Source organism: Mangifera indica, chromosome 15 (assembly GCF_011075055.1).
Source record: "Mangifera indica cultivar Alphonso chromosome 15, CATAS_Mindica_2.1, whole genome shotgun sequence".
NCBI lineage: Eukaryota > Viridiplantae > Streptophyta > Magnoliopsida > Sapindales > Anacardiaceae > Mangifera > Mangifera indica.
In genome coordinates, this window is record NC_058151.1 from 11,669,147 (window position 1) to 11,680,939 (window position 11,793).

Genomic DNA, 11,793 nt, shown 5'->3' on the forward strand with positions numbered 1-11,793 from the left:
TTAACCTCTCAAATTAACCCCTAGAGTCTAATAGAATATAACATTATTATGTGGTAAAACAAATTCAGTTCGATATCTATTCTTGAAAGTCATTTCAACAAATAGAGATTTAGCGGCCAACATCATTCAATGACTGATGACTCACAAGAAGCACCTTTGAATGAGTTTGAAAGACTAAAAGTTATGAAAAGTTATGTCGAAGTAGCTCGCATATCCTCTACAAATATGTTAGTTTCCTATTATTACAAAACTATTTTTTCAACAAAAAAATATACTTTTAATCCTAAATTTCTATATTTGTACATAATAATTAAAAAATTAAATTCATAAATAAGTTAAATGGCACAATAGGGGGCATAGTAGTAGTGTAACTAGTGGGGTCATTTAACTAAGATAAAATTTTAAAATATATACAAATTTTAGAGTAATGTTATATGCATAACTTTGTGCAAAAGCAACAACATGTTATTATCTGATTGTATAATTAAAAATTAAATATAAACCAGTATTCAATCACAAAGAAACATACCATAGTTTGTACACAAAAGTTGTATATATAGTTTTATTAAAAATTTTAGGCCAAAAGACTTGTTCGCACCCAACTTTCGATGTAATTTCAAAGTCCCATTTACTAACTTTCAGAAGCGTAAACACCTATCTATATGTTAATTTCTGTTAAAAATTTCAGTTAGAATTAAAGGTAAAATCGTTATTTAATAAAAAATTTTAAAAATGAAAGTTTTATCACATTTTTTTTTCTAAGTTTAAAAATCTAACAATTTTTTTCACTTAGAGTTTGGAAAATATGATAAATTTTTGGTTTTTTTAATATTTTTGTTAAATAATAATTTTACCCCTAATAGTATAAATAAAATTTAATAGACAATTGAGTATTTAAATGTTCAAAAATTAATAAATATGAGTTTGGGTTTACACTAACACTTAAGGGGAATAAGTCCTTTTGGCCTAATAAAAAATAGAGTTTCAAGGGATCATCAACCATACAGCACCTAAGCTTACAAAAATATTCCTGCGTCCTTTGTAAAATGCCGCACGGGCCGGGCCGGGCCGACTCATTAGAAAAACTTGGTCAACAACAGAACCCAGAATAGAGAAAGAATAAAAATGGAAAGCCCCATAGGAATATAATCATCCAGCCTCTCCTCCCCCCTCTTTCTTTCTCCGACAAATGGAGAACGCTACTCGCCACAGCAAGCGCCAATCACAGTTTCTTTAACTCACCTTCGTTTTCTTCCTTTCTATAAACCAAATCACTGTAATTTTAACTCTTCAACGCCTATTTTTTTTTTAAATTTCTTCCGCCCGTGTCAGTGTCAAGTAAGTATACGCCTCGTGCATTCTCTTTATGCATTTGGAAACCCTAGTTTTTCTGTAATTTGATGGTTTTATCGAAAATGTCTTTGTTTTCCTGTAGGAAATTTTAGAAATGGACTGTAATTCGTTGTATCCCTAATTTTGTTTTGTGAATAATGCTCTTTACGCGTTTAATGATGGATAAATTAGCAACTTGTTTAGGTATGAGTTGTGTGCCTGTAATTTTTTTTTATAGAAAAATTTGTGAATTTTAGCAATTTTGGATTGACTATTACAATTCAAGTTAGGGTTTGATCTCTTTTCCTACTTGAAAGATAGGAAGAAAATTTTATGGTTTTGCATTTTTTTTCTTGTACAAATGCTGATCTTCTCCTGCCGTTTGGGAAAGGAGAGTATGAGATACTGAAGACTGTGTGTAGAATTTAAAAAAATAGTGTTTTGATCACTAATATACATTAAAGTGGGGACAAAAAGAAAGCCGTGGATGATGCTGGAAGGGATGGGATGGGATCATATCAGTAATATGAATTCTGTTTAGCAGTTTCTTGAGCAGCAGGAAAAGTCTTCCTAGCCATTCCTAGTACTGCATCATGTTATTTTTGGTGCACTATGATATAGCAGTTTCATTCTTAACCTAACTACATTGGTGGATAACATCATGACCATATACTGGGTTTCTACTGCAATTTACGGAATGTAAAGCTCGTTACACCATCTACCTGACTACATTGATCTCTATCCTTGTTTCTCAGGCCATTCATAGCACGTATTTATTTTTCTTGCAAGCTTTGTGGAATTATGGATGTAAACAAGAGAAATTATTTCAAGAAACGTCCGAACAACCAATTCAAGAGAAAGGGAGGTGGTATCAAGAAAGCTAAGTGGAACGGTTCTAGCCCTGAACAATCTTTGGGGAATTCTCAACCTGCTGACACTGTCTATCGCCTGCTTTGCCCTTCTAGGAAAATTGGTGGTGTTATTGGAAAGGGTGGTGGCATAATCAAAGCCCTGAGGGAAGAGACTAAAGCTAAGATTACTGTTGCTGATTCTGTTCCTGGTCCTGGTTCTGATGAGAGAGTAATTATTATCTATAGTTCTCCTACAAAAATTTCAAGGAAACAGAATAGTGATGAGGATTCAGCTTCTGAGACTGAAAAGGAGTCCATGGAGCCACACTGTGCTGCTCAGGATGCTCTTTTGAAAGTTCATGACAGGATTATTGAGGAAGATCTTTTCGGTGGAAGGGCACCTGACGATAATAAAAACGATGATGTTACCACTAGACTACTTGTTCCAAACAATATGGTAGGATGTCTTTTAGGCAAGCGTGGAGATGTTATTCAAAGATTGCGAAGTGAGACGGGAGCAAACATACGAATTCTTCCTGCAGATTGTCTTCCTGCTTGTGCTATGGACACTGATGAACTTGTACAGGTAATATATCTACTGCCTTGGTTGCCTTTATTATTTTTGGACTTAATTTATACCTTTGATATAGGAATTTTCTATTTTGCATGAAGATTCCCTGTGGTATCCACATTCAGTCACTTTGCACATTCATTGCTTGTTGAAGAGAAAATGACCTATAATGTGTCAAATACTCCAATAATAGTCCCAAATTATTGGATTACAGGGACAATTGAAATAGAATCTGGGAACTTTTATTAATTCTGTCTAGGTTGCTTAAGATAGGATATTGTCTCATTTAGGAAAATTGACAAGATATGGGGATTTGGTATCAGGCTGATGTGATTATTCTTTCTTCTGAAAGTTTGAAATGCTTTCTTAGTAGAAAGTTCTACTCCCACTTGACAAGCTTTATAGGGTGTTAAGCATTCTTTCTTACTGTGATCAAACTGACTTCCGTTGGAACTGGACTAGTAATTTTGTGGGTGTATCCAATAACTTCTTTGACTTTTAGGTCAATAACCAGTAGTTATACTCATATATGAACTTGTTATGTTGTGTGTAAAGATCTTCATGGTCACTTATGTAGTGAAAAGTTTTGAATGTTCTGCTTTCCAAAGATTACAAGGATTGGCTGGTCCTCAGTTTTGAAATTGAGTTAGCTGACCTGGTTTGAGGGATTTTTGACGTATATAAAAAGCGCTGTTAAGTTTGTACTAAGATGGTTTTGCTTTTATGCAATTTTTTAATATAGTTTTTCTTCTTGTTATGCTAGATTTCTCTTAGTTGTGCAAATGTTTGATAGCATGAGATGATTATTAGATTGTCTGACCTATCTATCTTTTGATTGTTAACTCCTATTAGTTAGGACCTTGGTTGCTTAACCACAATACCTTTCGATGAGATTTTACTGGTTAGTGATCTAAGCACTTGGTCAACAATTCTTCAGACTTTTGTGATGCTATCAACTAAATAATTGCACATGATGCCTAATATATACCTAATTTATCTCCACCTATCTAAAGTTGTGACTGTCTTTTCTTGATTTAGACTTTGAAATGAGGTTGCTTCTGGTTTTTGTATTTAGTCTAGGTCTTTTCACAACCAAGTCTTACCAAACAAACTTTTAGCACCATTCATCACTAAGCAAGGACTTCACTTGTCTAATTTAATAAATGCCTATTGACACTAAGATTATTTTATTTTTCAAGGACTGAAGTGCTATTGATGTTACATATGAATGATCAGGATTGATAAATTGAATCTTGGCATAAGACTCATCATTTCTATCTTGGGAACCCTTGATCCTAAGCTCAGTGTAGCAGCTTTAGGTGTTTCTTCCTGCAGTTACTTGTTGAAGTTTTGCTCATTACTTGACTTTTGGAAAAGGTTACTGAGAAAAATTTCTTAAAAAGGCTCAATAGAAATGAAAATTAGTGTTGTCTATGTACAAGAATTCCCAGTGCTCAAAAATGCTCTAAGGCTTGTGGTTTTCTAAGAAACATATCTTTTTTTATTTTGACATTCATGGGGACCTTTGTGAATCAGTTTCGATGGATTTCTCACTTGAGTTCCACCCTTTGAATCAGCAAAGTGGGACGCAGGTGCTCTTTTCTAGAGAGGTCAATGATTGTCTGCTTTCTTAAAGATCTTTGCTTTCTTAAGGAGCTGAAGTGATCCATTTAGTGGCATAAAGTGTTCCAGGAGGAATTAGTTTTTGGCGCAAGTTTGACTTGGAGAGAAGTGTTTCCAGACATGCAGACACCTGGAAGATTCAGTCGTCTTTACTAAGCGGCGGACGAAAATGCTATTCATGATATCAGGCATGTTGAAGAGGTGGGTTGAGAGACCTTTGCTTGTATGGTTGAGTTGAGTTGGCTCCAAAGGATTAATCAAGTGAATGACCCTTTAGGAACATAAGTTTTTAGGAAGCGTTTATTCTTATCATAATTTAAGTTTCTGTTATTTTCTCCTTGGTCTATTCTTTCATTCTCTCTCGGTCATTTCCATGCTGTATTAATTTCCCTTTCAGAAAATAGCATTAAAATTTTCACTGCCAATTCTGGATTGTGCCTACTTTATTTTTTTCAAAAATTCTAAATGATTGGAAGCCTTTTATATAATAAATGCATGTCATCATGAAACACTATTTTTAGACAGTTGCCTCATTCCACATGCATGGATACAGTTGTTATGTTCCTGATTTTAGTCTATGAATATTTTAAAAATGTGAATTACAATCTTATTTAGTATAATAATTTATTGTTTTGGTTGCATCCTTGTCTATGTTTGCCTATATTCTATATAATTAGGCACTGGTTGAAGGAATTCATTTTGAATAATTTTACTAAACAACATATGCATAAATCTTCAAATCTCATCTGACATGGGACTAGTGCAGCATGATTTTAATATAGGGTTTGATATGCTGGGTTCAGATCAATTGGATTATTCCAATTGCATGATTTGTTTTTGTGGTGCCAAGCTGGGTTAATCCAAATACATTGAATTGTGGATTTTGATGTTTCTTGATTCTTGATCTGTGATGTATTGGCTTTTGAAGGTGTAACAGCTAGTGAGAAGTCTCAAATGTGTAAAGATAACTTCTCACTTTATGAGCCATCCTCATTTGGTAGTGTACTTGATTCTATTATATGAATATTCTATCAGTCTGACCACCATTAAGTAGTATCACTAATTCAAGTTGGTTTAACTTTCAAGCCAATTTCAGTATTTTGACGATATAGTCCGCTATATCAGGTCATATCCTAATTGATTCAAGATATCTTGTTGCATCTTGGCTGCTTCCGATTGTGTGTGTGAAATTTATGCTTACATGACGTGCGCACGGACTGTACAAATCAATTTGATTGATGTATTCAAATACTGTTATGTAACTGAGATTATAGCTCTCTGTTTTCAACATCACCATTTGTATCATTCTATCTTCTACTCATACATTGTGAGTTCCTTGTTCCAAGAGCATTATTTCTTTGATATATTTTTCTACATTCATGGTTGAACTATGGCATGCTTATATTTTGGGAAAATTGTTATGGACAATATCGTATTGTCTTACAACTCCCAACGATGTGTAATTGTGTAAGGTATTTTGCAGATATCTGGAAAACCAGATGTTGCAAAGAGGGCTCTCTATGAAGTGTCTACCCTGTTGCATCAAAATCCACGCAAGGACAAACCTCCGACAAACTTCCTAGTGCCTCATGGGGGCCAAAGTTTTCATCCTCCTGGACTTCCCATGACAAGTATGCATTCACCAGGAAAATTGATGTGGCCGCCTAGGAATCCTAGTTCTCATGGTATGCCACCAATGCCATGGATGGGGAGTCATGGAAACCAGCTCCCTGGATTTGGGCCAGGTGGCTTCAATAGTGTTCCTCCTGGACATAGGGGAGAGACTTCAGCTGAGTTTTCTATGAAAATTTTGTGCTCAGCTGGAAGATCGGTGGAGTCATTGGCAAGGGAGGCTTTAATGTAAAACAGTTACAGCAGGAGACTGGAACTAGTATTCATGTTGAAGATGCTTCAACAGATTCAGATGAGCGAGTGATTCGTGTTTCTGCTATTGAGGTGCCATCTTTTTTTCTTTTCATTTTACACATAACTGCATCCTGCCTTTTACTTCATATGGTTTTTGATCATTGTAGGGGTATTGTTTCAGGGGCTTTGGAATGCAAGATCGCAAACAATTGATGCAATCCTTCAGCTTCAGAATAAAACAAGTGAATTCTCTGATAAAGGTTCCATTGTTACTAGACTTCTTGTTCCATCAAGTAAGGTTGGATGCATCCTTGGGCAAGGAGGTCATGTTATCAATGAGATGAGAAGGAGAACCCAGGCAGATATTCGTGTTTACTCAAAAGATGATAAGCCTAAGTGTGCATCTGAGGATGAAGAGCTTGTGCAGGTGACATGATTGTATAAGGCTTTATATATAGACATCGCCTTACCACATTAAGTTTTTTATTTTGTTTGTTCCTTAAGCTTTTGGAATCTTTGAAACAAATCCTTCCCTTTTCCATTCAGATATCTGGAAATTTCGCTGTTGCTAAAGATGCTTTGGCAGAGATTGGATCAAGACTTAGAGTGAGAACTTTGCGGGATGTTGGAGCTGAACCTGTTCCTGTTGGGCCTGTCCAGCGATTTGGTTCTGCTGGAAGCTTACAAGGCAGGGGACCCCTGTTATCTGGCACTATGGAAGCTGGCTTTTCTGGTGGATATGACTCTCTCAGGGTATTTATTTTCTACTTCTTTCCTTGTCATTTTCTTGTAAATCTTGTTTATTGTGTTTACTCTGAGGTCAAGCTTTTTTGTGCGGTTGTTAATTAAAGGTTAATTGTTATACTGCTTTCATGGACTGTTTTATATTCTAGAATTGATCAATATATGATAATTATCTGTCTTGAGATAGATGACTTCAATTACTATGTTATTGTTATCATACATGATACCTTCATGGTTATTATTATCATCTTTCCTGGAGGCATATTTCAAACTAATGAGCAGCTTTCTTTTAACTGTTTTTATCAGTTTACAGTTTAAGATTTCAATAAATATATGTCAGTGACAACTTTAAATTTATGGATGCTCTTTTGAAGGTTGTACATGACCACGAACCTCAGAGTTATCCTGTTCCTCCACCTGCTACTGGGTACTGTTGCCTTTTGCATATACTTCTACTGTAACAAAATTATATTTAAATAGTGTGATTGATTCTGTTGTTGGTCTGAATGTTTCAGGTACCCAAATATGAACAGTGGTTTGGAAACTAGGATTCATGACGACACAATTGGTTTTATTACTAGAACTGTGGGGAACAGCATGTCCAATGTTGCTGAGGTATCTTTTCTACCATAATTCTGATAGGATGGAATGTTAGGTATAAGTACAGTGGGGCTAACTAGGATGAACAACATATAGTTTTTGTACAGCATTTTAGTCTTTCTGGAGAAAATTGGTGATTTTTTGTCTAGGATTTTTTTCAACCGTAAGTAATTATTGGAGGAAAGTTTTGACCATTGGATTAGGATGAAGTAATCCTCAAGCAATGCTCCAAACTTTGAATGTACGTTGTATACATATCTAGTATGGTAGAAATCTCCTGTATTTACATATTCCCCTTTTTCTTCCAGGAAACAAGAAACTAGAGAAAAAAAATATTAACGAAAGAAATTAACATAATTAGAGTGAACCAGAGATCCACAAAATGAAAATGAAACCAGGCCACTACAACTTTCTGTCCTTCTGAATGAAGAATAAAACTGAAAATGTTTATGCCAGCAGCCATAAAGAAGCCAGAATATGAGTTCTATACGAAAATATATGCTTCCCTTTTCCTTAGGTCCTTTTATTTTTTCTTTCACACCATATAAACCGAGCAGCAGCTGCCAAAATGCTACATCTCGATAAAACCAAGCTTTCCTTCTAGATGCATTATGATTTTAATTAAATAATGCATCATAAGCCTCTGGATCACCCTAGCTATTTTAGCCTCTCTAAAGATCTAAACCATAGTTTTAAAGGAACTTGGCAATGAAGAAAAATATGGTTGAAACATTGCACATTTTTTCTAAACATTACACCTATTTGGAGGGAAAGTATCTACTGGCTTCCTATTATTTATCCTGGGGTTAGAATATAATTATAGTGGTAGTGTAGTAGTGCAGGTGGCTACAGTTAGTAGTGGTGGCTTCTATACAGGATGATACTGTTATTTAGATATCAAAAAATAAATATCCTTGATTTTTAACTTTACTTTTGATCTTTGCTGGTGGCTCCATACCAGGGCATTTAAATGAACATAACATAGTATTTAAATTTTTGGAATTTCAGAATATTGCTCGATTATTAATGGAGTGAATATGATATGTGGTTTTATGAATCACAATTTTCCTTTTGATAAGTATATAATTATATGTAATGTGAGAACCTAGAACTGCAGATTGACTGCTAATTGTCTCTCCCCTAAATTTTAGGTTGCTGGAGCAAGGTTTAGGGTGCAAGAACCTCATTCAGGAGGCTCTGAGTCTCTGGTTGACATCCGTGGATCTTCTGAGCATTTGACTGCTGTGCAGAGTAGTATTCTTCAGTCCTATATGACTTCTTCTGGGCAGAATATAAATGCCCAACAGGCCCCCTACCAGAACATGGACTCCCAGCAAACCTCGTATCAGAACATGAGTGCACAACCGAGCTCATACCAAAACATGAATGTGCTTCAAAATTCATCAAGAAACATGACTGCATATCAGAGCATGAATAATGCACCAACGCTAAGCTCTTATCATAACATGAATTCACAGCAAAGCCCCTATCATGGCATAAATGCTCAGCATAGCCCCTACTCAACGAATGCTCAGCAAGGATCTTATCCCAACATCAATGCTCCACCAAGTTTTTATCACAACATCAGTGGGCAACAAGACACATACCAGTACTGATTTCTGATCTAGGCAATCCTTGTACCATCATATGTTCTTATGTTTCTTAATTTGATAATCACAACTAGTTCATTAGTCTGCAAAAAGGATTTAGAGAAGCTGTCACATAACTGGGTTTCATTTAGATTTCAGCAACGGAAATATTCTGTGCAAAGCTGTTTTCGAGCAAATTGTAAACACCTTGAAGTAGCTGGGTCATTTAATTAATCTTTAGCCGGATCATTGTACAGACAAATCTTGGTAGATTGTTGCGTTGAACATTTCTACTTGCTGAAACATCCAAGGGGGAAAAAGGTGCCATATTGCTATTGTGGAATAACCAGGATGAACAATTTGTTTCCTTGATTTTGATGTAACTTTTGAACTAATAATATTTGTTTTGAATGTTTGTGGATAAACAGAAACTGTGGGGCCTCAAGAAAAGTCTAATCAAATTATAAATCAAAACATAAAATTGACATGTGGCCAAGTTGTGTAATTTGAAACTAAATGATGGCCATGAAAAGCATGTGGCATTGGGGAAAGCACGTTTTTTGCGTCCATTAGGGTTAACCTGATTTTATCAGCAATAAAATCTGCACAAACCTCTGAGGGGTAGGGGTTGTTTGAGTGATAAAAGAGGGATAGTTAGATTAGTAGTTATAGAGCCAATCATTAGATTTACGATTTGTTTTGTTTGATGTGATCGGTTTTGATCTAATGTGACGGTTTGATTTGTATGAAGTTTTTTGTTTAAAAAAAAACGTGTATAATCTCAAATTACTTAGTTCAATAGTTGTAGGGTTGGTCATTGAACTTGAGAGTTGTCATTGGACATGGGTTTGTCATGTTTGATATAGTTAGTTTAACCTAATATGATGGTTTGGTTTGGATAAAATTCTTCGTTACAAAAAAAATGTGTACAATCAATTTATTTGTACAAATTGAGATAATAATTTGCAATTATTTACTTTACAGTGGTACTTTTTATTTAATGGCCTTCCGAATGGTTAGAGTTTTGGTCTTTATCATTCTCTCTAACATGCAAATGCAATAGCCTCATGGATAAGCCTAGAAATGAAATTTCAAATGCAAGAACTCTCTTCCAATTTCAACAAAGATAGTCATTTCTCATCCTCAATAAGGCTAAGTGCTTCACCCACTTCGCCACTTGTTTTGAGGATTTTGTGGTGGACACTCCTGTTCAATTGTTCACGTTGATTGCCTTTACATACCCAACTCAATTCCATGTCAACCCTTCTCAATCATTTTTCTTTTTCACTTTTTATCCTGGATGATTGCCTAGTTAAAAAAAAATAATAATCATATCAGTCAATTATAAATTGTTATTTTCGTTTATTCAAATATATGGTTTTATTCATTTCAAAACTGTTATATCAAAACAACTCCTTTCACAACCACGTCAAAATTTCGACCATATATTTAAATTTGTATAAATATAAATCGATAAACTGATGTTAAAGAAAGTAAATATTATGACAAAATCGTTTGAATTTACTTCATGTGTACACACTTGGGTAGGATTGCACTTGATTGACCGAATATCAAGGCACAATAGAGAGTGTTATTTTACTGTATTGGTGAATATTTTGTCAGCATTTCACTAGGTTATTTCCTTTGATTTCTCCTTCAGTTTTCTAATGTTCTTGGCAATGAAAATACTTACTCATCCACCAAAAGGGAAAAGAAATGATAAATCTTATAGCATGAACTTGTCTAATCTTGCTTTTATAATGGAAAGATTTGGGGATCTTTTTTTATTTAAATCCTTTCAACTTGAGCACCATCTTCCGCAGGACGATAAGAATTATGAATTGGATTATGAACCGAATAATTATTATTAATGAAATGTTATATAATTTATAGTATTACAATACAGTTTGAACAAAATTCTAATCTTATGAAATAGAAAAAATAAGATATAATAAAATAAGACCGAAATTATATCTAATCAGATCAAATCAGAATTAGATTAAATTAGAAAATATATTTAATTTAACATTTTATAGCTTCCTTCTTTAGTTAAATCATAATATCTACTCTTATCAAATGAAGATTGATTGAAGTATAATTTTAAAACAATGCGGCTGTTTGAGGGGGATTTGTCAAGATAATGTCATGGCAATATGAACAATATTCTTCCGTAGAGTACTAGAAGTGGGATTCACAGCCACAAGAAATCTCACGGGGTTTCATAAGCTAATAATGATTTCCAGTAATGCAAGTCTGAATTGTGAAAGTTGAAATGTAGCTATCATCCATTCATCACTATGTCAACGAAAAGTGAGTCCCCATTCAACGCGGTTTCCTTGATGCCCCTATTTTATTATAAATAAAATTACACGTGTAAATAAATTATATAAATTTATGTATATAAATTAAGATAACAGTTTGTGATTAAGTAATTGTTTACTTTTTTCTCATTTCAAAATCATTTAATCAGATGTTTTTATATCAGGGTATATGAATAATTTTATGTAATTTATTTGTATATATAATATTACTTTTATATTATGGTTGTGCTAGTGTCTTGTTAAATTTTATGTGAACCCAACTGGATGCAAATCCAATTTGTTGATCCTTCTCCATA

The 11,793-nt window shown here is 34.3% G+C and overlaps 1 pseudogene; it reads left to right on the forward strand.

The window, feature by feature from the left end:
- Positions 1-1,143: 1,143 nt before the first annotated feature.
- Positions 1,144-9,601, forward strand: LOC123197921 (annotated as a pseudogene).
- The last annotated feature ends 2,192 nt before the right edge of the window (positions 9,602-11,793 follow it).